The following is a 25,183-nucleotide window of genomic DNA, read 5'->3' as shown; positions in this document are numbered from 1 at the left end:
TAGGGCAAATCCGTTTGACTGCTCAATATGCTTTCTCCTTGATCTTAGATTTGGTCTCATAACAGAAGGATGGTGACTTTGCCAAAGAATAATTAAATCTTGATAGAAAATAGATTGAAGAAATACTTCTGGTTACATTTATTCAATAATCAATAGGTGATTCTGCATGCAAGGTATTTTAGCTGAGGACACTAATTCAAATCACTTGGATTTCACTAAGCTCAAGAACTGGATTTTTAAGAATTTTACCAGAGAGTCAGGTATGGGTGATGATTGCATTGGTTCCTCTGGCATTTTTATTTAGCTTATTAGCTTTTTTCCCCCATTTCTTAATTGTTTCCTCCAGTTCTTTTTTAAATCATCAAACTAAATTTGTCTGTGTCAACAAATTTAGCCTTGTATGTTGATTGGTAATGATTATAATTGGCTAATAGGTTTGAAAATACATATGTAAACATTAAAAGAACTAGAGAATACCTCTTTGCATAATATATGCTCATGTTACTACTGCATTTATGTGCCTTATATTTATTTTATTCACACTGCTCATATATGTATACATTCAGATTTAACTACTTGTTGTAAGTGGCACGTATGTATTGGTATTGCAAAGAATTTTAAAACATTTTTACTACCATTCTTTGACAGATTGTTAAGTGGAAGTGTGAACTCATGACCAGATGATTATAACAAAGTGATAAGCCTGAAAATGAGGGCAAGTCATGGTGTGATGAGAACACAAATCTAGGAGTGGTTTCTTGGAAAGGATTGGAAAGCTTGTAGAGAAATAATGATATTTAAACTGGGGCTTGAGTGGCACCTGGATGGCTCAGTCAGTTGAGAAATTGACTTTTGATTTCAGCTCAGGTATCGTGCCTCACATTGGGCTCTGAGCTGATAGTGTGGATCTTGCTTTGAATTGTTCCCCTCTTCTTCTCTCTCTGCCATGCCCAGTTCACATGCTCTGTCTCTATAAATAAATAAATTTATAAACTTAAAAAAATAAACTTGGGCTTGAAATCTAATTGTAATAAGTCTGCTGGATGGCAAAAGAAGAAAAAAAATAGAGTAAAAGAAACTTTATTTGAAAAAATAGCGACTTGAAAGAACTTGACCCACCAAAGAAAATTCAAAATATTCAACATGGCTAGATTGCCTGATGTGTGGGAAAGAAAAATAGGAGATCACATGGCCTCATAGTACTTTTACATAGGTTATCACATTTCTCATCAAGAAGGGTCTTTCTAGGGGCGCCTGGGTGGCGCAGTCGGTTAAGCGTCCGACTTCAGCCAGGTCACCATCTCGCGGTCTGTGAGTTCGAGCCCCGCGTCGGGCTCTGGGCTGATGGCTCAGAGCCTGGAGCCTGTTTCTGATTCTGTGTCTCCCTCTCTCTCTGCCCCTCCCCCGTTCATGCTCTGTCTCTCTCTGTCCCAAAAATAAATAAAACGTTGAAAAAAAAATTAAAAAAAAAAAAAAAAGAAGGGTCTTTCTTTCATCCCATGTTCCACATATGGACTATGACATGTAGAAAACCATATTATGATTGTAAGGTAAGTGATATCGAAGACTTTCATTTAAATGCATTGTCACTCTAGTAGCATTAGTAGAGTGATAAACTACTGGGGAGCAAATTTAGAGAGTAGGAAAGAAAAAGTCTGGGTTAGAAATGGTGAGGTCCTGAACTCGATTATAGTTTTAGAAAGTTGGAGACATTGTATATATATATATATATATATATATATATATATATATATATAATATATTTTTTCCTTTCTTTGAAATATTTTAGTAGTTTCTTTAAATTTAAACATTAAAATGATTGTTATCAGGGTGCCTGGGTGGCTCAGTCAGTTACATGTCTGATTTTGGCTCAGGTCATGATCTCACAATTCCTGAGTTTGAACCCTGCATCGAGCTCTGTGCTGTCTGTGCAGAGCCCACTTCCTATCCTCTGTCAGCCTCTCTGCCCCGCTGCTGTGCACATGTATTCTCTCTATCCCAAAAATAAACATTAAAAAACAGATTTTTTTTCAAAATGGAGGTATTAAATGTATGAATATAGTGATACAGGACTCAGTGGTTTTATCTCTAGGAGCCTATTGTATTCCATCTCTCAGGATCCTAAATTAGGACCCTTGAAACAACTCATGGCACTGGAGATTGATGTTAAGGCAAATAGATCCAGGCAGGATTTCTGTTTTCCTGCACCTTAATATTTGTCTTAATTTCAGAAACTGTATCCTTTCATAAAAGATCGACTATTTTTTTTCAGTTTTGTTGGCCTTTGAGATTTAAAAAAGAAAAAAAAAGCTTATTGACCTTGATTTTTCATTGCCTGCTGCTTTGGAGTTTGGTTTCCATCCATCATTAATTAATTTACTCTTCCAATTTCACCCCCTTCTTAGTAGACCCTCTGCTACTATTTTGCCCCACGTTTTTCCCATATCTCCCCTCTAGTTTTTTTTCCTCTTTTTATATATCCATTTATTTTCTTTCAGTTCTCCAGACCACTTTCCTTTTATACATTAATCACCAGAAGTTTCCAGCTGTTGCTTAAAGTATTTCTCTGAAGTTCTCATATCTATATTGACATGATTTATATGGTATTACTATATATTTTATAACAAATTATATTTTGAAGAAATTCTTTAAAAATTCATAGTGGTAACTTTAAAACCTAACTCAATTGACAACAAAAATAAAGGTTGTACAATCTTGGGAAATATTGTTTAACTTACTGACTATTCAGGGGAACACCTGATGCTGCAAACAAAAAAATATCTGTTTTTCTATAGTTTTCTATAATACACCCAAAACCAGTTATGATAGCAAAAAATATTCATTATGTCACCAAAGCGTACTTGTAATTATTAGTAATAGTAACAGCAGTAGATCTTCCACCATTTGTGTAAATGCTTGATTAGGACATTTAACTTAGTAGATCCAACATTTGTATTTGAAACTGATATATTATCTTTCTAAGTTTATGTTGAATCCACACTCCGTAGGACACACACACAGACACAGACACACACACAATAATGGATGAGTGCTTGGGGATTTTCTTTTTTTTTTTTTAAGGTTTATTTATTTTGGTGGGGGAGGGGTTAGAGAGACGGAGAGAGAGAATATCAAGGAGGCTTTGTGCTGTTAGCAGAGAGCATGACCCAGGGCTCAATACCAATGAACCATGAGATTTTGACCTGAGCCAAAATCAAGAGTTGGACGCTTAACTGACTAAGGCACCCAGGAGCTCCAGTTGGGGATTTTCAACCCCATGTATAGATTACAGTAGACTAAAAGTAAAGTACAAATACATTTACCATTCAAAAAACAATATTTGTGAAATGATGTTCACCACCACCCCTTCTACATGTTTTCTTTGTTACTTTCACAGTATAACAAATAAAAGGAGAGGGAGACTGGGGAGGAGACAGGAGAGAAGTGAAAATAATTGTGAAAAATTTTTCCTAAGTGTGTCTGATTTTCCTTTTTGTTTGTCTTGTTATTTTGTTCTTATTTCATATTCAGTTTATCCTTTGCTTCTATCCATCATTAATTTCTGTTAACTATACAGTAAAAAAAGAGTTCAGGGGGTTTCTCCTCCTGTTCTTCATCCTTAAATATGTGTCCAAACCCACTGCATTGTAAATAATTTTGTCAGTGTGACTTCAATGTTAATGATTCTTTTACAGGCTAGTACTTCTTCCCAGAATAAAATACAATTAATAAAAGTAATCTAGATATAAGGTTGTTTGTTTGTTCACAGTTTACTATAGCAAAAACACCAGTTTACTAGAGGAGAGAGCATTAACAATGCTTGGAGCATGCTGTTTCCCCCTAACTGTGTCATGAAAAATCCTCCCAGAGGGGAATACTTAAACACAATATTGCCACAAAATGTGCCAAACCTGGACCAAAGCCTTTGTCTCAGTTATCTGTTGCTGTTGAATGAATGAAATGGCTTAAAACATTCATGAGTTGACGATCCAAGTTTGGTGATAGTGTCAAGAGAGGAGGAGCTATAATGGGACAGTACTTGTCAAACTCTCCTTGTGTCATATTTGTTAATGCCTAATTTAGCAACTAAGTCACTTGATCTGTGTGGTCAAACCCTGAGTGTATGAGAGAATAGACTGCAAAAGTCATGGATGCAAAGAGATATGTCTCCTTAGGACCATTATTTTTACATTCTACCATACCCTATCTCACATCATTTCTTTTGGCTCAGTTGTGGCCATGAAGTAGATGACATCTACCCCCCAAGCACTCAGAGGGTAGATAAAACTTTTCCAACACATTATGACAATATATGTTATTATGAGAAGACTGAATGAATGAGCTTTGGAATAGAAAAAATCCAAAAGTATTTCATCTCTCACAGTATGCCAGCACTTACACTAAATTATGAATTCAGAGATCTTCAAAGAGGACCACGTATATTGCTAAAAGAGGAATCAGTAAAGAAATAGAAACAATAACTAGTATACCAAGAAAAAACAATAAGAACTATTGTCATAATGAAGTGTGAATTTAACCAGTCGCCAGGAAACCTGGAAATGACACTGACTTGGGGTCCAGAGATTCATAAATTCCTTGAGGTTGGTGTCCATGTCTGATTTCCTTTACTTTCCTAAATGCCTAGAGTGGTTTCTGCCACAATATAAATACTTGGTAATTGCTAAAGAAATGACAAATAAAGGAAGTGGCATTGAAAAATAATTACTTAAAGGTTAGAATATCTTTGCTGAATCTTGGCCATAGCACTTAATACAGAAGCTATTTTGAATAAATCACATATTTCTGGAAATTGATTTTATCTTTAATGAAATAGGAATAATATCAGGGTACCAGGGTGGCTCAGTTGATTAAGCATCCGACTTCGGCTCAGGTCATGATCTCATAGTTCGTGGGTTCGAGCCCCACATCGGGCTCTGTGCTGACAGCTCAGAGCCTGAAGCCTGCTTCGGATTCTGTGTCTCCTCTCTCAGCCCCTCCCGCGCTCATGCTCTCTCCCTCTCTTTCAAGAATAAACATAAGAAAATTAAAAAATAAAATAGGGATAATATCTTAATTATATATATTTACCAAGTAAAATAAAAATGGAATGATTTATTTAATAGATGGAATTTTTGAAGATGTTAACCATGCCACTTTTTTTCAAATATAACTGCTGTTCAGCATGGTATTGTAGATGTGCTCACTAACAGGTAAAGTAGAAACTAAACACAGACCTGCAACTCTTTACAATAGTCCATGAAGTAAACCTAAACTTTAAAGGAAAATCTCAGACCCTGAAGAAGAATCAAACATCATTCACGCATAATCTAGTATCTTTGACGTAACTTCTGATATCTAGCTGTGTTAATTTTTGGATTAGAAATTCCATGCTGATTTTGTGCTACATGATCTGAAAATCAGACTGGAAATACTGTGTAGTGCTGATCAGATTTAATTCACAATATCTTTGCTTCGTATCTGGAAATTCAGAAGTTATCACTTTGGAATGCTTTTAATATATTTATTTGTTCAGTCTCATTTATATGAAATTTTAAAATCTGATCCATTGCTGATTTTTTTGGCTGACATTATTTTTGGTTTTGCTCAGTATTTTTCAGTAACATTTTCTTTTTACCTTTTTTCTTCCTTTTTTAAAATAGACTTTCTTTATAGAGCAATTTTAAGTTCACAGAAAAATTGATGGAAGGTACAGAGAATACCCATATATCCACTGCCATGACACATGCTCAACCTCCCTCATTATCAACGTCTCCCACCAGAGTGGTACATATATTACAATTGATGAACCCACATTGACACATCATTATCATCCAGAGTCTATAGTTTCCTTAAAGGTTCACTCTTGGTGTTGTACATTCTGTGGGTTTGGACAAATGTGTAATGACATGTATCCACCATTACAGTATTGCAAAGAGTATTTTCACTGCCCTAAAAGTCCTCTGTGTTCTTGTTCATTATTTCTCCCTTCCCCCAAGCCCTGGCAACTACTGATATTTTTACTCTACAGTTTTACCTTTTCTGGAACATCATATAGTTGGATTTGTACATTATGTGGACTTTTCAGATGGGCTTCTGTCACTCAATAATATGCATTTAAGGTTCCTCCATATTCTTTCATGGCTTAATGGTTAATTTCTTTTTAACATTAAATAATAGTCTGTTGTCTGGATGTGCCACAATTTATTTATCTGTTCACTGTTGGGGGACATCTTGGTTGCTTCTAGGTTTTCATAATTATGTGTAAAGCTGCTATAACTAGCCATGTGCATGCTATTTTGAATACATATTTTCAAATCATTTGAATGCATTGTTTTTTTTAATAACTTTGCTTCTAAAAGTGACTCTTCTAAAAAGAGATTGGTTATCTAACAATTGAAATGGGGATTCCAAAGTATATTTCAAATTTCACAAAGTCCCATAATGGTCGCTGATAATATATAAAGCAAGTGTATAGGAATAGTGGGTCCTGAAAACATATCAGCCTTCAGGGAAGCACAGGAGATTGTAAAATTAGGTCGAGTTGCTCTGTTGAAGGAGTGGTTATTGCATATCTACTTATCTCAGCAGTTAAGAAACTGCTTCCAAAATGACTACCCAGTTAAGTTCAGCCCACGCGTTGGAACTTAACTGACAAGTTGGCGCGTATAAGTGGACATCTTGCACCCACATTTAGTACACGTTTAGTTCCCTGAGTATATTGTCTCTTAAACTTTATTTTCAAGACCCTCCTGAACCAAGCCTCAGGCATTAGTTCTCCATTCCTACATAGCATTCTTAAATGTTTGACAAGCTCATGAACAGAAAAGCTACATGTCAGTATTTTTGACAGAGATTCAGCCAAATAAAACAGGAAACAGAAATAAAATGAGGAGTAAAATTTTTAAATGATATCATTTTTTTTCTCAAATTGCTTAGACTTATTTCAGGCAGTGAGAGAGATTATAAGAGGCCATTCACTCTTGATATAGGCAGGAAAAATAAGTTGAAGACTAATTTGTAATGATTTAATCTCTTTCTAAAATGGCACATGTTAATTCTTGTCTTACACATTATGGCACAGAGTATGATTCAAATTCTTAGTGAAAGGCCGTTGATATTGAAGGGTGAGAGCAGAACACCCTTTTCCTTCCTGTTAGTTTTTAATACAAATAATAACGCTGAAAACAACTTATGTATGTAATTTATATATTATATACAATTACACACACACACACACACACACACACACACACATTTATATGGCAGAGAGATGGAGAGAGAGAAAACCAGAGAATTAGTTCTGCATCCTGACCATAGCTCTCTTTTCAAGAAAAACATTACTTTCATTCTTTTGACATATTATCATCTTCAGATGTGTCCTTAAAGAGCCATTTAAGTGTTTTTCTTCTCAGAAACTTGGCAAATGATCATAGTGATACTAAGTGACTTTTGAAGACTCTTTCATTTCATGTTATACCCCTTTCATTATCTCAGAAGGTAGATAGTACAGAAATGGCTTATTCTTTCCATACAGTGTCCTTTTGTGAGAATAGAAACAAAACATAGGCAATTTTAAAAGTCTGAACACATGGAAAGGGCCTGAAGACATAAAAAAGCAAAGTTGCTTCCAAACACTTGATTTGTTTTAGTAACTGAATATTAGAATTCACTCTTTTTTCTCTTGTTTTGACTCTTAAGTGTGTAAGAGCCAAAATGTGTAACACTCAACAAATAATTATACAAAATAACAAAATATATTATGCGCATGACCATCAGTTCATTTATGTTATTGAAGTTATCCATTTTCTCGAACTCTGCCATAAGCATTTCAGATATTTTTGGAATGCACAAAGTATAAATAAATAAGAATAATTTAAAGATTTATAGTAAAGTTATAATGCAGTGATGAACAATTTGATACAGCAAAAAGAGCAAAGCAGCAGGAGTAAGGCAAATTTGGATTGAAAGCTTGGATGTGTTCATAATTAGTCATGGGTCCCTGGGAAAGTCACTTTACCCGTCTGTCCTTCAGTTTCTTTTTGTAAAATTGAATATTTAGGCCATTGTGAAAATGAGTGTGAAAGTGCTCTGAGAAACCTAGTATGCTGTAAGGGTGATATAAAGTGCTGCTAGGATGTCTTATTGTAATGTTTTAAAGACAGAACTTTTGGAAGATATGGATTTCCTGCTGGATCTTGTTCATTTGCACCATTAGCATTGGCTACAGTTGAGGGAATAACCATTCTCCTTGTTCACTTTCCATATATTGTACTTTTGAAGTTTAGTTTCAAATATTGCCAGCTTGCATTGGCTTCTTTGGGTTCTTGAAGCAATCATGTCTCTTCTTCAGGAAAACATGAGCAAAAGCACCCTTCAAAAAGCACCCTTCAAAAGTATCTTTTGTCTAGATTCCAATAAAATTGAAAATAAACACTTTACTGTTTCATATTTGCTCTCTGCTTTTTCCATACCCAAAATGCTACTTCATGTCCAGTTTTTGGAGGGAAGCAAGGGTCTGTGCCTCACTCAAAGATTCTGAGATAGTGTCCAAACATTAAGGTGCACTTAAGAAGTGCAAGTGCCAGTACCATGGTTACTGTGAGTCATCATCTAGCCACATTTACATGATTGATCAACTAGGAGAAAAAGCAGAACTACAGAAGTAGTTAATAAAGTTCTCATTGTGCAGAACCAAAAAATATATTCTTTCAAAATAAATTGCATGTAGAGAAAAAAATCTCTACCAATAGCAGTCATGGGGAAAATTGTTTTTTTTTTTTTTTTTTTTTTTTTTTTTCCAAAATAACAATACTTACCTCCTGGAGTTTCAAACAATCTTTTAAGCGTATGTTTTGTCATGACTGTTAGCATTTAGTATGAATGAAGACATATTACAATAGATTGTGCTAATTAGCATATGAAAATAAAAAGGGGCATTCTTTTTAAGAGAAATAAGTCTGACACCTTTCTTTTAAATTCTGGAATATTTAAGTTGCTGAAATAAGTATAAAATAGGTAAGAAAACCTATGAGCATTATTTTCTAATTTAGATCATTTTAACTTGTGCTAAAAGATGACTGTTAAGTTTATTTATTAATTGAAGAATGGTAATGAATTTTTGTAGCCGAGATGCTGTCATCTAATATATTTGAATCATGATATCTAGTTTAAAAAGTATCTTGAGAGGGTGCCTGGGTGGCTCAGTCAGTTGAGCGTCCAACCTTTGATTTTGGCTCAAGTCATGATCTCACAGTTCATGGGTTCCTGTGCTCATCGGGCTCTGCGCTGACAGTATGGAGCCTGCTTGGGATTCTCTCTCTCTCCTTCTCTCTCTCTCTCTCTCTCTCTCTGCCTCTCCCCTGCTCACTTTCTCTGTCTCTCAAAATAAATAAACTTAATTTTTTTTAATAAAAAATAAATTTAAAGATTACCCTGAGGTACATTTTCATTTGGAAATAATACAAATATTTGTTACTTTTAGATGGGATATTGAGAGATGCTTAAGAAACATATTTAAACATATTTAATAAATATTATAGACTTGATACTAAGTGATGCTTATTAATATGTGATATTAATTTACTATGTTACATGATAGAGAATCACAATATCTGTAGTTCAAGGTGATTTTTATTCATAAAATTTATACATTTTGAAATGAACATGCAAAGAGTCACCTATTTAATGACATTTCAAAACAATTTTCCTTAATATTACATCCCAACCCTACATTAGATGTTTAATTAAGTACAGAAACAGTCAATTAAATTTGAAATAAAATAAGTAATTGCACTCTCGCATCATTGCAAACATATTTTTGTGGGCTACGTGATGTAGTTAAGGGCTTTAAGATGTCTCTTCTCTATCTTGACATTAAAATGTATTCCTAAGATTAAAAGCTGCATATTAATTATGTTCATAATTTTCTGATCACAGGTGTCTTTGGAAGTAAGAACACAATTACTTTTCCCTTTAATTGATTTATTACATTGCTGATGGCTCTCAAAGTAACTTTGTAATGGATTAAAATATAGTATTCTGATCAATTATGAATTTAAAATAGCCCATAGAGTATTTTATTTATTCTACAAATAATTTTTCTTAAACTTCCTGAGAGAGGTTTTAAATATATGTGTTAAAGTCATTCTTTAATGTAAATATTGTTACTAATATTGCCTGTCACCCCCTAAACATAGATCCTGGGGGACATCTTTTATATTGCACACTAAGTCATTATAAAATCATCACCTTTTTCCATATAATTTTTTCCCTCCCATCATTTTTATCTATTTTCAAATAGTCAAGCAATCATATTCCATTTTTATGTGCTTCCCTTCCAAACTCCCCCCCCCATTAATTTCATATGCTCCATATGGCTTTTAAATCTGATGAACGCTCCCTCTAAATTAGGTGACAAGCATTTTTTATTTGGTAACATCCAACAGTACTTGATATTATTAGATAGATAACATGAGAGCATATTCCTTCTCAGGTGAAAGAATCACAGTCATGTCATAATCTTCATAGCTGAAGTATCAAAAGCAGTCATACATGCAATTGAAGGATGAGGTTAGGAATGTCTTTACAGCAAATGAGACCCTTGAGCTCTAGAGACAATTAGGTGTTGGTTGTATATACCTTGGTAGCAGAACCAGGAAGCATCTGTAACAAGATGTACCCAAGACACTTGAGCATTTTAAACCACCAGCGTATTTCTTAAAAAAGATATATTTGTGTTAATGGAAGCACAGAAAATGGCATGAGAGCCTATCTATATAAACTTATGTGTATAGATGTAGGTTAAAATAAGGGAGTAGGAGAGATAAATTGTGTTCTTTTATATGGGCCTTCAGATGAGTGAATTGCATGATGGCTGCTTTTGAGCAAGCAACATTTTCCCTGAAGAAAGGAACTGAAAACCTACCTAATTGTCTCCGAACACTTTGAAATATAGCAATACTTAATACAGTGTCATTGTTGAAAATAAAACAAAAATGGAAGGAGCTATATTAGTAAGATGGATTTACGTGTAGACCTGACAATAAAGGCAAACAGCATCCTCCATGGTTGGCTGATCTGATGGCAGATGGAAAGGGGGAGGGATCAGATCCAGGAAAGAAAGTATGTGAGGCACCAGGAGCAAAAATAAAGAGGTATGAAATCAGCCTGGTATCTCAAGAAATATGAGTAATTCGTTCAATTTTAGCATGCATATATAAGGAGACACGTGGGTGAAGGATGTCTAGGAAGCTTGCCTTATAGCCTAGAAGGCAAATGAAAGATCAAAATAGCCTCATATGCCATTACAGAACTTTTAAACATCATTCTTTAGATAACAGTAGGTGGGGAGGGGCACTGGTTGGGTTTTATCAGTGAAATAAAATGATCCGCTTTAAAATTTTAGAATGTCATTTGGGTCGCATTATGGAAGTTGAATTGGGTAATTGGAAGACCACGGTCAGTGATGGTTTTATGAGTCCAGGTCTGATCTAAGAAGTAGTGGGGATGGAATGGAAAAAGAATAGAAAAGGTGTTAAAGAGCTAGAACTGACAGTACTTGGTGAGGGATTGATGTTGAGAGAAAAGAAGGAAGGGTGGGATAAATTAGTTGAGAAATTGAAGTTGGAAAGAAACCTTTCAAACAATAATTGTAAACTGATGAAATTTAGGATACTAGGAAAAGGATAGAAGAGACTCAAAAGGAGGCATTTAGAGCTCTCTTGTGAGGCTTGTATTGATGGAGTTGAGAAATCACTGCATTGTATATAATTTTAAATATTATTCATCTGTGGTTTTATATCTACTTATAGTTAGTTCAATCTGTGATATGCACCCAGATACCATTGAGGGGTTAGTTCTTATTTATGTGTTTGTATATATACATATATAAATTTTGGTAACTGATATTATTTTGATTTTTCAAAAGTTTAAAATATTCCCACATAATCAAAACATTTTCAACTTTTCTTCATCTGTAACTATTGTCAACTTCCAATTAATATCAGGGATAAAGAGGAAGTATGATAGCTTATTGAAAGCAGTTCTCTTTCACCTTACCCTATATTAATAATTATGAAAATAATTAGAGGCGCCTGGTTTTCTCAGTCAGTTAAGCATCTAATTCCTGATTTTGGCTCAGGTCGTGATTTCATGGTTGGTGGGATTGAGCCCCAGTCAGGCTTTGTACTGACAGCATGGAGCATGCTTGGGATTCTCTCTCTCCCTCTCTTTGTGCCCTTCCACTGTTTACATATGCATGCTCATTCTTGCATGCTCTCTCTCTCTCTAAAAAATGAACTTTAAAAAATAATTATGAAAATAATTAAAAATATGAGAATTATAAGGAGTTTATCTTTTTCACCTTTTACCAAGACCAATATTTATTGCTAATGTTCTATACATATACTTTAATTATTATTTTTATAGCCCAAAGGCATAATTTATTAGCATGATTATGATTGTGATGGATGCAGTCAGTCTTTTATACAGTGTCATTTCAGTGAAGTTTTTAATAAATGTAAAAGACTAAATTAAATATTATGTTAAATTAAATATCTTAATTTTAAATAAAAAACGTATACCATTTAAAAAGTGAAAATGCGGGGCGCCTGGGTGGCGCAGTCGGTTAAGCGTCCGACTTCAGCCAGGTCACGATCTCACGGTCCGTGAGTTCGAGCCCCGCGTTGGGCTCTGGGCTGATGGCTCAGAGCCTGGAGCCTGTTTCCGATTCTGTGTCTCCCTCTCTCTCTGCCCCTCCCCCGTTCATGCTCTGTCTCTCTCTGTCCCAAAAATAAATAAACGGGGAAAAAAAATAAATAAAAAGTGAAAATGCTTTCTCAGTTGTAAAATTATGTAGCTTATTTCAAACAAAATTTATTTATTTTCTGGCATAATGTATAGTTTCACATGTTACATTGTATATACTTTATATGTATATATGTACATAGAGAGATTTTATATATATATATATATGTGTGTGTGTGTGTGTGTGTGTGTATACACACATATACGAGAGAGAGGATAAGGCATACATACACACATATAAGATTATTTAAGCATTATTTAAATAATGAACACTGGCAAACATCATTTGTAGGTTTATATTAATCTATTTTAATTTCAATTATCTTTACAATTAAAGTAAAAATTAAATTTGAGATAAAAGCATCAATAATTGTCTAAATGAGACATAAAACCATTTCATAAGAATTACTAATTTTTCTGAATTTCTTGATCTGAACCATATATAATAGTGTATCTCTTATAGAGGGAGATACCTGCAGGTTGTTATATATTTATTTGGGCTAAGTTATTTATATAAAACATATCTATTCTTAGGACATGAAGTGTTATGTAATTTAAGGTCCATAAGAATAGTAAATAAATTAGTGATGGCACAAGGAGCTGGTTAAAGGATTGGCATAAGGTTTAGGGTAATCTTGGTTTCAATTGTATCTTTGACAATGAAAAGCTTTGTAAATTTAGGCAAATCTTTCACCACTCTGAACCTGTATTTCCTTATTTAAGAAAGGGGACAGACTTACTTCCTAGAGTTTTGAAGACAAATTAAAATAAATTAAATAAGTGTCTATTCCAAGAAATTTTTAAACTTTAGATGTACTAGATGGTAATAATGATAATTAATTTGATGATATTTGATAATTTGATTTTCTGGCACTTATTAAAGACTTATTATGCATCATCATAACCTTATTCAACCCTCTGAGACCAGTGCTATTATCACCCTCATATTCCAACTAAAGACTTAGTAATTTAAAGGAAGTTGTCTGAGGCCACATCTAGTACATGGCAAGGCTAACTGTGTCTGACTGCAGACCCTTACATACATAGTAGACTGCATTTCCTCAAATCAAGAGGAATGTTATTATCAAAGCACCTCTAGTATTTTCATACATTTTCTTCCCTCTCAAATACTACCATTCATTCTTTACTGTGCCAAAAAGTGTGATAAGCCATAATAGCCCTGTTCTGTAGATTTTAATAAAAGATGTTTGGCCAAACAGATTTTTGCTGCTACCTTATTTTGACTCTTTATATTAACCATATAATACTAACTTCTTAAAAATAAAATCCTCTCGGGGCGCCTGGGTGGCTCAGTCGGTTAGGCGGCCGACTTTGGCTCAGGTCATGATCTCGCGGTCCATGAGTTCGAGCCCCGCATCCGGCTCTGTGCTGACAGCTCAGAGCCTGGAGCCTGTTTCGGATTCTCTGTCTCCCTCTCTCTGACCCTCCCCCGTTCATGCTCTGTCTCTCTCTGTCTCAAAAATAAATAAATGTTAAAAAAAATTAAAAAATTTAAAAAAAAATAAATAAATAAAATCCTCTCTGAGGCTATATGTGGCATAAGAAGGCTGGTATCTTAAGAATGTTGAAAAAAAAAAAAAGAATGTTGAGTCTTCAAGGCTTTTTCCACACAAAGTTTTCTTACTCTCTAATACTGTCTAAAACATAAAATAAGCAAAACTATCAATAGCATTGAAATTACAAAAAGTACTAATAGCTGTTTGCAGCATGTGACACAGAAAATATTTTATACCAAAGTTGTAGCTTATTAGTTTAAAAAAGTTGCTACTTAAAGATTTATCTGTATGAATTAGCCATGTTACTAAGGCATCACTATAAAAGAAATTCCTCACTATAAAAGCTTAAATTCTGTTTTTATTTAATCTTATTTTAAATACTTTTACAACATGCTTGCAACGGTGGAAAACTGATGTAAGAGTATTGAATGAATATACCTAAGTTGTAATGTACTCCTATATTATGTTTTTCCCAGAAAATTTATGCCATCTAAATAACATGAAATTTTTTAAAGGAAAAGAATAATGCATATGGAAGTTGTTGATATTTTTAGCGGTCAGTCACTCCTCCCAAATATTTTAGCAAACTTTTTCCACACCAGTGAGGTTTTGTTTTGTTATATCCAAGGGGAGATTTCCAATGAAAGTGACTAAGTATTTAGTATCTAATCAGGACAGGCAGTACATGTCAGCTCAGGCTTTGATCCCCCTTTTTAGTGAGTGTTTTATGATTGGCATGTAGCTCTAGTGAATTTTGCCTGAATGGCAGTTGTCAACCATCAGTGGACCATATGCTGTGATGGTTAGAGTTGCTGCCAGCTGCCAATCGACCATCTGGCATAATGCTTACTAAGTAATCTAAAGATCATTCAGAAGTACAGATGAGAACCAGCAGTCAGTGGAATAGGTCTTGATCCCTTCACACCAAAACTTGGATTGACCTTAGCAATTGAGTTATAATAAAAAAGATATAACTCTTAGAGTTATAATAAAAAAGATAAATACTTTTGCCAATTTTTACATGTTATAATCATATTTAACAGGGCATAGGTTTCATAGTGATGTGAAAATCTACATTTCATGCTAGCCAAAAATGTGGTCACTGATTTTTATATGCTATTGCATATAAAGGAGAGGATAGTATTTAAAACAGATTTACTTACTGATTCTATTAAAGTACTTTATAAACAAGTGATATGTAACAATGCAATTAATAAAGGAAAAATGACACCAAAATTCCTCTTTTCAGCAATAGTATAGAGTCTTTGTGTAGACTTCTTTTCAAGAATCATTTCATTTCCTTAGAATTGATATGCAGGGATGTCTTTGACATCTTTGCCATCTAAAAAAGATTTGAGAAATGTACTTAGTTCTGAAATTTATGACATCTAAAATTGTTGAGAACACTGACAGTTCCTTTGCCAATGTGTACCCTATGGACTTATGAGTAGATGAATAGAAGTTTGGGTGATGCTTATGACCAATGTATTATTCAGGCCAATATCCCAAAACCAAGAGTAATTTTTCATTTTCTTCTTTGCCTCTGAGGAAACTAAAATCTACTTGGGTAGATACAAAGATAGCACTGTTATCATGTGAGAAGCTGGCCCTTACTTTGATTGATGGACATTACCAGTCTGCAGAAAAGGAGACCTCTCTTTGTCAGTATCAAGCTGCACTTCTCTCTCATCCACTTTTTTTCTTAACTTAAGAATGGGCCTCTGTAAGACACCTGGAACAGGTGGATATAAACTGATGGCTTTAAAATAAAGCAATGCTGGGATGCGTGGGGGGCTTAGTCGGCTGAGCATTTGACTCTTGATTTCTGCTTAGGTCATGATCTCACAGTTTTGTGAGTTTGAGCCCCGCATCCGTTTCTGCACACTGACAGAGCCTGCTTGAGATTCTCCCTTTCCCCCTTTCTCTCTGCCCCTCCCCACTCGTGATCTCGCTCTCTCTCAAAATAAATAAATAAACTTAAAAAATAAAACAATGTTGACCAGTTTTCATAGTAAAACCATTAATATTTCTGCTTTTGGTAAAAACCACAGATTTTCTTAGTAAAATTACATAGAATTATATACACAAATCCTTTGAGGATTCTTAGGCTTTTGAAGAAAAAAAGTGCAAGGCAACTGACAAAGTAAGCAAGAGTTGGGGCTTTGTAAAGGAAAATAAAATAACTCTGAGCAATGAGATTACTCATGAAATAAGAATTGATTACTTTAAACTTAGAGTTTTATTCTACACCCTTTGGTAAGATGAATTTTGCCATTTAAAAAAAAACCCAAGAGTGCTGATTTTAGCAGTAATAACAAGCTAAGATATGGAAAACATTATCCACATGAAACAGAATGTATATGTAGTGATCTCTTAATTACTGGTTTTGTGTTGCGTTATTTCCTGTTATCAAAATGCAAATAGTGGATTGATACATATCCAAAATGTTTATATATTTTATATAGTGGTATTTATAATTATGCATGTGTATATCCATATATATATATATTTAATGTGTGTATGTATACATATATACATATAATTGAATATGTATGCATTAAATATCTTCAAGGAAAAAGGTCAACGTAATAAGATGGGCAAAAACGTAAATAAAGTTGTATATGAATTATGATTGTAATCACATGTGCAGCATGTGTTTTAATATATTTTAGAATAATTGAGTCAGCCTGCTATTAGTTTAATTAAATTTTTTACACCTTCTTGATTAGACAGCTAGTTTAATGACATCTTCCACACTTTGAGCTATGAAGTGTGGCTCATTTTAAAGTTCTGTAATGAGAACGAAAATGTAAATCTGATGAACATCTCGACCAAATTAAAAAAAAAAAATTCAGTTTTCACTTGTGAGAAAAACAACAGAATCCAGAGATGGTTAGCGTTTTGCTTAAAACAAATTTAGTCTGAGCATGATGTAATTGGCCATTAAATGGGTGAAAACCTTTACTGCACAGGGACATACCTCAGTGCTGTGAGTGCAAAGTAGCATGTTACAGATGAGATTGTGTGTGTGTGTGTGTGTGTGTGTGTCCGTGTGTGTGTGTGTGTGTGTGTGCATGTTTTGCTGTATATTAGACAAATAACACTGTAAAGGTGAACAAAGAGAATGTTGTTCTGGTGACTTTGATAGGTAATACAGGAACAAATATTCATCAAATGTGTTGTGAAGTATGTATAAGACTGAAGACAAAATGAGACTGGATTTTATTTTATTTAGCACTTTAATATTTCAGTAATTCCTTTATAAAGCAAACACTTGAATAACTCTAATGAGCTGACTGTAAGCTGCCAGCAAGCTCAGCAGCCATTTTATATTTACTAGAAAATTATCATTGGTCTCTGGAGCTCTGAGACTATTATAAAAATGCTTATTTTTATGTTATTTTTAGTTATATGGAGTCCCGTGTAAAAATATGAGCCTTATATGTAAGTTATATATTTTTTACCTTTATTAAACTAAATAGACTGAAGAAATCATTTGTCTTCACATTTTGACTTGGAATGTAAGGCTAAAGTACTATAATACATGAATCACACTATTTTGGATGGGGTAGGACTATTCATTTAATTATTCATATTTTTAAAAGTATTAGGAAAATGGAACTAGCATGCCACTAGGTAATAACTGTGAAATAATAATATCTCTTACACTTTTATTTATTCCCAACAGGGTGTTTGTTTTAGTTTTTTTTTTTTTCTCAACGTTTTTTTTTTTTTTTTTTTTTTTTTTTTTTTTTTTATTTTTGGGACAGAGAGAGACAGAGCATGAACGGGGGAGGGGCAGAGAGAGAGGGAGACACAGAATCAGAAACAGGCTCCAGGCTCTGAGCCATCAGCCCAGAGCCTGACGCGGGGCTCGAACTCACGGACCGCGAGATCGTGACCTGGCTGAAGTCGGACGCTTAACCGACTGCGCCACCCAGGCGCCCCTGTTTTAGTTTTTTAAAGAGAAATATAGCAGTGAATATTTAGCACATAAATCCATCAAACAGTGGCCATTTACCATTTGTGAACATTGGAAACTTAGTGATTCTTAGGTGTCCATACCCCTTTGCTTGTTCCTGGTTATATTGCATAGGTTTGCCATGCTTCCCCTCACTTTATTATCCCTTGTCCTTTCTAAGGGAAAGAACAGGGAGAGCACCAGGAGAGCATCTACCCTGAGAGTCTCTCCTGTGCAACAGCTGATGTGTTATTTTTTTTTTTGACAAATTTACAGTTTTCAACCCCTCCTGTTCTAATGGTGAATGAAGATTCCTGTGATGGATCATTGCCACAGAGATCCATTTCTGGGCAGTATTGCTTTAGCGGGAATAATAGTTCTAAACAGTTAACCAAAAATGTAACAGATCTCATAATGCTTAAGAGAGGAAAAAAGGAAAAAAATACTGTGAAATTTTATTTATGTCCACTTTGATTTAGATACCCAATTTTTTTAAACCTTTAATATTCAATTATAATACATAATGGCCTCTGAACTTATAATACAGTACACATTACTTTCATATAATGTTAACTCATTAGACTTATATGGTCCCTAAATATGACCATGATGTTGCCATCAGTTCTTCATTTTGCATTCTCCAATGTAAGGCTTTAACTCAAACAAAAATTTTGAAATATAATCTGTTTTCATGCTTCTAAAACTTTTTCAGTCACTCAAGTAGCTTTTTACAATTAATTTTTCATGTTTTGGAAAGAAAGTATCCTCTCCTGACACATGTTAGTGAGAGGCTTCTTGAGGATGAAGGTTTCCATCAGTATTTTAGAAAAGAAGAAAAGGAAAAAAAAAAAACAAACACTGCAATGAAATGTAGATCCCACCTTCTTCTCAAAATCAAGAGAATGAATTCCAAACCTAAAAACATACACTGGAAGTTACATGTATTTATACTTGCCATGGACTGAAAACTTGGATTTTAAGTACAGTTTTTAACTATGAATATATTTACTTTCAGATATGTTAACATTTAAATTCTGTTCCCTTTATTTTTGCCATAATATATCAGTCTAAGAAATTGTCATGTTCTACTTTCAGAGGAGAATCTTAAAAAATGTCCCCTAACCACCACATGAAATATAGTATACTATTGCTACTTTTAACATTTGCAATTATAGTTTTCTTTGAATGCTACTGGGGACTATCTTGGAGAAATCTAATAAAGTGAAACAAAAGAGGGAATGATGTTATTAGTGAGTGTTTGTATAGGGAGTATGACCATAATTTTTTCATAAGAGATTAAGTCATAATCGGATTTAATCACAGTGTCTGGAACATAGTAGGTACTTTGTAAATGTTTCTACAATGAATAAAAATTTTGTGCCTCTTGAGTAATTCTCCATATTAAACTACAATATTGTGTCTGGGGCAACCTTTCTGGGCTTCCACTGATTTTTTTTGGAATAATAAAGGATGGTGTAATTGGCAGAATAGGAATAGTTGGCCAATGTAAAAAACAAACAAAAAACAAAAAACAAAAAACAAAAAACAAAAAAAAAAACAAAAAAAGAACAGTTAAAATTAAAGTAAGTTCAAAACTAAGATTATAGATAAACTAGAACACCAAATAGGAAGAAAAATGGAAATTAAGTGAAAGAAATAGCAAGATACTATAAAAGGGATTGGTGCCGGAGAGTGGTTTCAGAAACTACATCTGTTAATTTTGACAATGTAAAATGGTACAGCTCTGATATATGATATAAAATGCCTTGTGGAGCTAGTGTATAGAAACTTAAGTGGACAGCATGTCTTAAATTAGACAGTAAGCTCTGTTATAATTCATACCATCTCTTTAAAATGGTTCAGTAAAAACCAGAAGTGGCATTTTCTTATCTTTATTAGTTGCAGTCAATTAGAGATAGCTAAATAATTTACCAACAGGGGCACTTGCGTAGCTCAGTTGGTTAAGTGTCTGACTTCAGCTCAGGAGTCCTGAGTTTGAGCCCTACATTGGGCTCTGCGCTCACAGCTCGGAGCCTGGAGCCTGTTTAGGATTCTGTGTCTCTGTCTCTCTCTGCCCCTCCCCTGCTCATGATCTGTCTCTGTCTCTCTCAAAAATTAATAAACATTAAAAAATTAAAAAAATTACCAACAATATAGTTCATAATTCTTCCATCTTGACATGGTTACCATTACAATGAAATTATGTTTCTTGTCATCTATACTGGCTGACATCGAATGTTGATATTATAATAGAAAAAAGTGTAAACTTAAGGAGTAGGATGAAGGAGGAAAAGGGAAGGAAAGTGTAATTCTATTTGAGGTCTAATTGTCATGAATATCCAGCTAAGGAACTCCTCTGATCTGTGGTGCAGAACATGCTTGTTTCATGACGTAGTGAATTTTGTTGTAGATGGTCAATGCGAATTGGCCTCCTAGATGAGGAAGAGATGAAACAACTCTAGTAAGAGGAAAGGCAATGTGGAAATCTTAGAAAGGTAAGGCGAAATCAAATAATATTCGTTATCATGACTGACACAAAAATGAAATGAACAAGGCATTTAACTCCCAACAGCTCAGGGCACACACTGAGAATTTTTAAAGCATATTAAAGTGATAGGAAACATAAATTAAGAATAAGTAAGAGAATGTAGCTCAAAACTGTAAGTGCTGTTTGATGAAATTTAAGACATATAATAAATAAAGACATTTGAAGCCACTAGGGATAAGGACTATGAGTTTAATTATCTCTTTAGAATAAGACAATGACCAGGAAATGTGCCCACTTCTTGGAGAAAAATACAGTGTTTTTTCTCTTGGTTGTTTCTCTGGCCCAGCCACATTACATCATGAATGACTGATAGTAATTAAAATAAACAAAATAGAGTAAATTGTTCAGCAAGGGTTTGTTTCTGACTCATAAATGCTCCCCTCCTTATTCAAGGATCTCTATGTCTCCTCTAACTTAGTTCTAGTCTCCATACCTAGATAAATTACATCTCATAATAATGAAAAATTGTTCAGAATTCTTGAACACTATCAATATTCTTTGATAGAAATTTTAAAGATTTTCAAAGGTGACAAAGAACAAGAGATGACCTATTTCTCCTCTGAATATCAAGAGAGCATAAATTCTGCCCAGGAGTACACTCAAAATTAATTCCTGAAAAAAGTATAGAAAAAATTATGAACTGGATTGTGAAAATTAGAAAATGTATTGGTGATCTGTGGAAGCTAATATATGTTGATTAAAATGTCATGCAAATTAATAGTATCATTATTTCCATTTTTCAGAATTACATTTTGTTCAGAACTACAATTATGTTCAGTGGTTGGGTTTTATATAGTGATAAACCTAATTGTTCTAAAATTATAATGTTGTTGTAAATTGTTGATTCTTGTAATCTTGAATTACAACATTATGATGTTGAATTTTCCTCCTTGTTGAGCCTTAGGAATTGACAAGACATCTATAACAAGGGTTCTCAAATTTAGTGCAATGTGAAAAGCACTAGATTTTTTATTAAGGTCTAGATTCCCATTTCCCCCTCTAGAAATTTTAATTCAGTACAGTTGGAGGTACAGTTCAGGGATCTGTATTTTTTGTAAACAGTTCAAGTTATTAGGATGCACATAGACTTGAAACTCATTCTGAGAAATACTGAATCTAGCCTAAGTCAGGAAAGAAGTCAAAGATGTAAGCTTTGAGGAATATTATAATTAGAAAAAAATCCCTAAATTTAGAAGCCAACAGTAAACAAGAAAGTGTGAAATTCTGTCCATTGGGGTTCAGGAAGATTGTATTAGAACTCATATATATTTTTGCTTCTACCTTAACAAATAAGGAAATGAACTCTGATAGTAATTACAAACAGATCACCACTGACACCCTTGCCGAGTTTCATGCTTAGAGACCCCCACATCCTAAGCAATCTAAGAAGTAGTAAAGTTGCTCTATTTGGTGGTTAGAGGTAGGGGCTCCAGAGCTTCGCCTCTTGCATTTAAATCCCAGCTCTACCGACAATAACACTGAAGTGCTTTCAGATCTTTGTGCTTTTTTTTTGTCATCTATGAAAAGGGAATTGTAGTATCACCTGCTTCATGGGTTCACAGTGAAGACTAAATGGGTTAATACACATAAATTGTTTAGAAAAATTCCTGGCACATAGTAAACTCCATAATATAGTAACTTCTGTCCTTTTTATTCCCTCTTCTTCCTCCTCTTTTTATCATTTCACTTTTATATTACCATTATTTTTTTATATATATATGAAATTTATTGACAAATTGGTTTCCATACAACACCCAGTGCTCATCCCAAAAGGTGCCCTCCTCAATACCCATCACCCACCCTCCCCTCCCTCCCAATATTACCATTATTTTTATCACCATTTTCATTTTTAGAAGAGAATAGAAAATAATGCACAGGTGTGAGAGCCATACTCCATCTTTTGTTCACAGCCAAAAATTTGCAATACTAATGCAATTACTTCTGTCTGGTTAAGTTAAGCAGTTGCAGAACTGGCATTCTAGTGTGGCAGTGACTGGTTGGGAGCAGACTTTAAACAAATAAATAAAGTCAGATTTAAATATTGAATTATCTAGTTGAAATATCCCTCACTAAATGGATAGTTTTAACTTGTTAATGAAAAGAAATTTCAGGTTATATATAAAAATAATAATGCAGGCACAAAAAATAACAAGAAAATGTTATAGTACAACATTGCTGAATCCTAACTGGTCCTCTTCAGTGGCACTTCATGGGATGAAAAACAATCAACAGATTCATCTAAAGCCTTTCTTTCCTTAAAAAAAAATTATCAAGAAGGCTATAGAGTCATTTTCATTATTGTTAACAATGTATTTTGCCCCAAATGTATATTCTGTTCTTCTTGATTTGCTAATGATAAATATAAAGTCATTGCAACTAAACAGCATTTAAAAATATTGTCATTGTATCTTTATCTAATTTTTTGGTTTTTACTTTTGCATTGTATTTATAGTATCTAAAACTTGTTAGAAAATCATTATGGAAAACTGATTGATTTTTTTTTAATATATAGAGTTTTAGAGTTTTTTTTAAAGTATGTCTTCCACTGATTTATAGTCCTAGTAGAGTAGTAAATATCAATAAGTTCAGAGAGAAGGAAAGACTAGTGGGCTAGGAATAGAACAGCAGAGAAGGGTGTCATGGAAGTCAAAATAACAAGGTGCTTACATGAAAACAAGGTCATCTTTGTTGAGAGCTTATGAGATATCACATAATTTGAAGCCTGAAAATTGTCTGCTTGATTTTGCAAGTGGCAACCATTGGTGATTTTTATACAAGTAGCTTCCTTAGTGCTATGAAGCTTTGTCACCAAACCAACATAGACCCTAAGCTGGACCATCTTTTGTGTAGGCACATTTAAGAAAAGAAAACTTCAGCACTGAAGCCAGGCTTAGTTTTGTCCTTGATCACTTACGTTTCAAGCCTTTGTATTAGAAACTGTTCTCCAGAGAAATAAAACCACTAAGAGATGATAGATAGATAGATAGATAGATAGATAGATAGATAGATACATAGATGATAGATAAGTAGATAGATAGATGATAGATAAGTAGATAGATAGATAAACATAAACAGACAGACAAATAAGTAGAAATTTATTGTAAAGAATTGGTACATGTCGTTATGGAGGCTGAGATGTCCCAAGATCTGTGATCAACAGGCTGGAGACCCAGGAGAACTTCTCATGTGAGTCCAAAGGTAGGAGAAGACCTATGTCCCAGACAGAAGATAGTCAGACAGAAAGTAAATTATCTTACTCTGCTTTTTTGTTTTATTCAAGCTTTTAGTGGATTGAATAAGGCCTCCCACACTGAGGAGGGCAATCTGTTTTACTCAGATCACCAATTTAAATGTAATGTCAACCAAATATCTGAGCACTTGGTAGGCCAGTCAAGTTGACACATAAAAGTAACTATCGTAGCCCTCATATAAATCATCCTAGTATAATGAGAGTACAGGGAAAAACATGCCAAGGCAAAGTGAGGATACAGGCTCATCCCCCCAAAGGGATTTAGTCTTAGACCCTCTTTCCTTATTAGTATCGTGGGATAAAAAAATGAAACAGGAAATCACTTCCAGAAGGGCTCTGAAATCTAATGGTGCCCTTCTTCCATGTACCTCTGTTGCCCAATTAATCCTTAGAAGTGATTTCCTTCTTTTTTTCTTCCAGTACTTTCACCCTTTCTCTCAATTCCTACAAATATATATTTATTATCTATCTATCTATCTATCTATCTATCTATCTATACACACACACATGTATATATACGTGTGTGTGTGTATATATATTAATGACTACCTACTACATGGTAGACACTGTCTGGGGTCCTGGGAATAAAGCAGGCACAAAACGATGTTTCTGTGATTATGAAGCTGAACAGTCTAGGGTGGGAGTTGGAGGGAGCAAAACTTAACCAAATAAATAATAACAAATATTTAAAATTAACAGATATGCCAGATGGTGATGAATGCTGTGGAGGCAAAACAGAAAAGAGGGATAGAAATGTGTGTGTGTGTGTGTGTGTGTGTGTGTGTGTGTGTCTAGAACTAAAGGCTGTATTTTAAACAGCATGGTTAAGAAAGGTCCCACTGTGTGGGGAGAGCCCTCACAAATTAATCGTGCTTTCTGTTTAATTAACCAAGGGCAAAGGGATACAAAAAATTAACCAAGGGCAAAGTGTATATTTTTCTTTCGTAGATATTATTATAAATTATATTATTGTGAAATATACAATGCTAATGCATTTTTCTTGAGCTAGATAGCACAATCTAACTCCATTAATAGATTTAATGCTTTTAGACAGTGAAGAACTTCAAAGATTTACAATTATACCATTATTATGCTTTTTTCAT

This window comes from Lynx canadensis, chromosome D4, assembly GCF_007474595.2.
Source record: "Lynx canadensis isolate LIC74 chromosome D4, mLynCan4.pri.v2, whole genome shotgun sequence".
NCBI classification, from domain to species: domain Eukaryota; kingdom Metazoa; phylum Chordata; class Mammalia; order Carnivora; family Felidae; genus Lynx; species Lynx canadensis.
The sequence above is the reverse complement of the archived record's forward strand: the minus strand, read 5'-3'. Positions refer to the sequence as shown.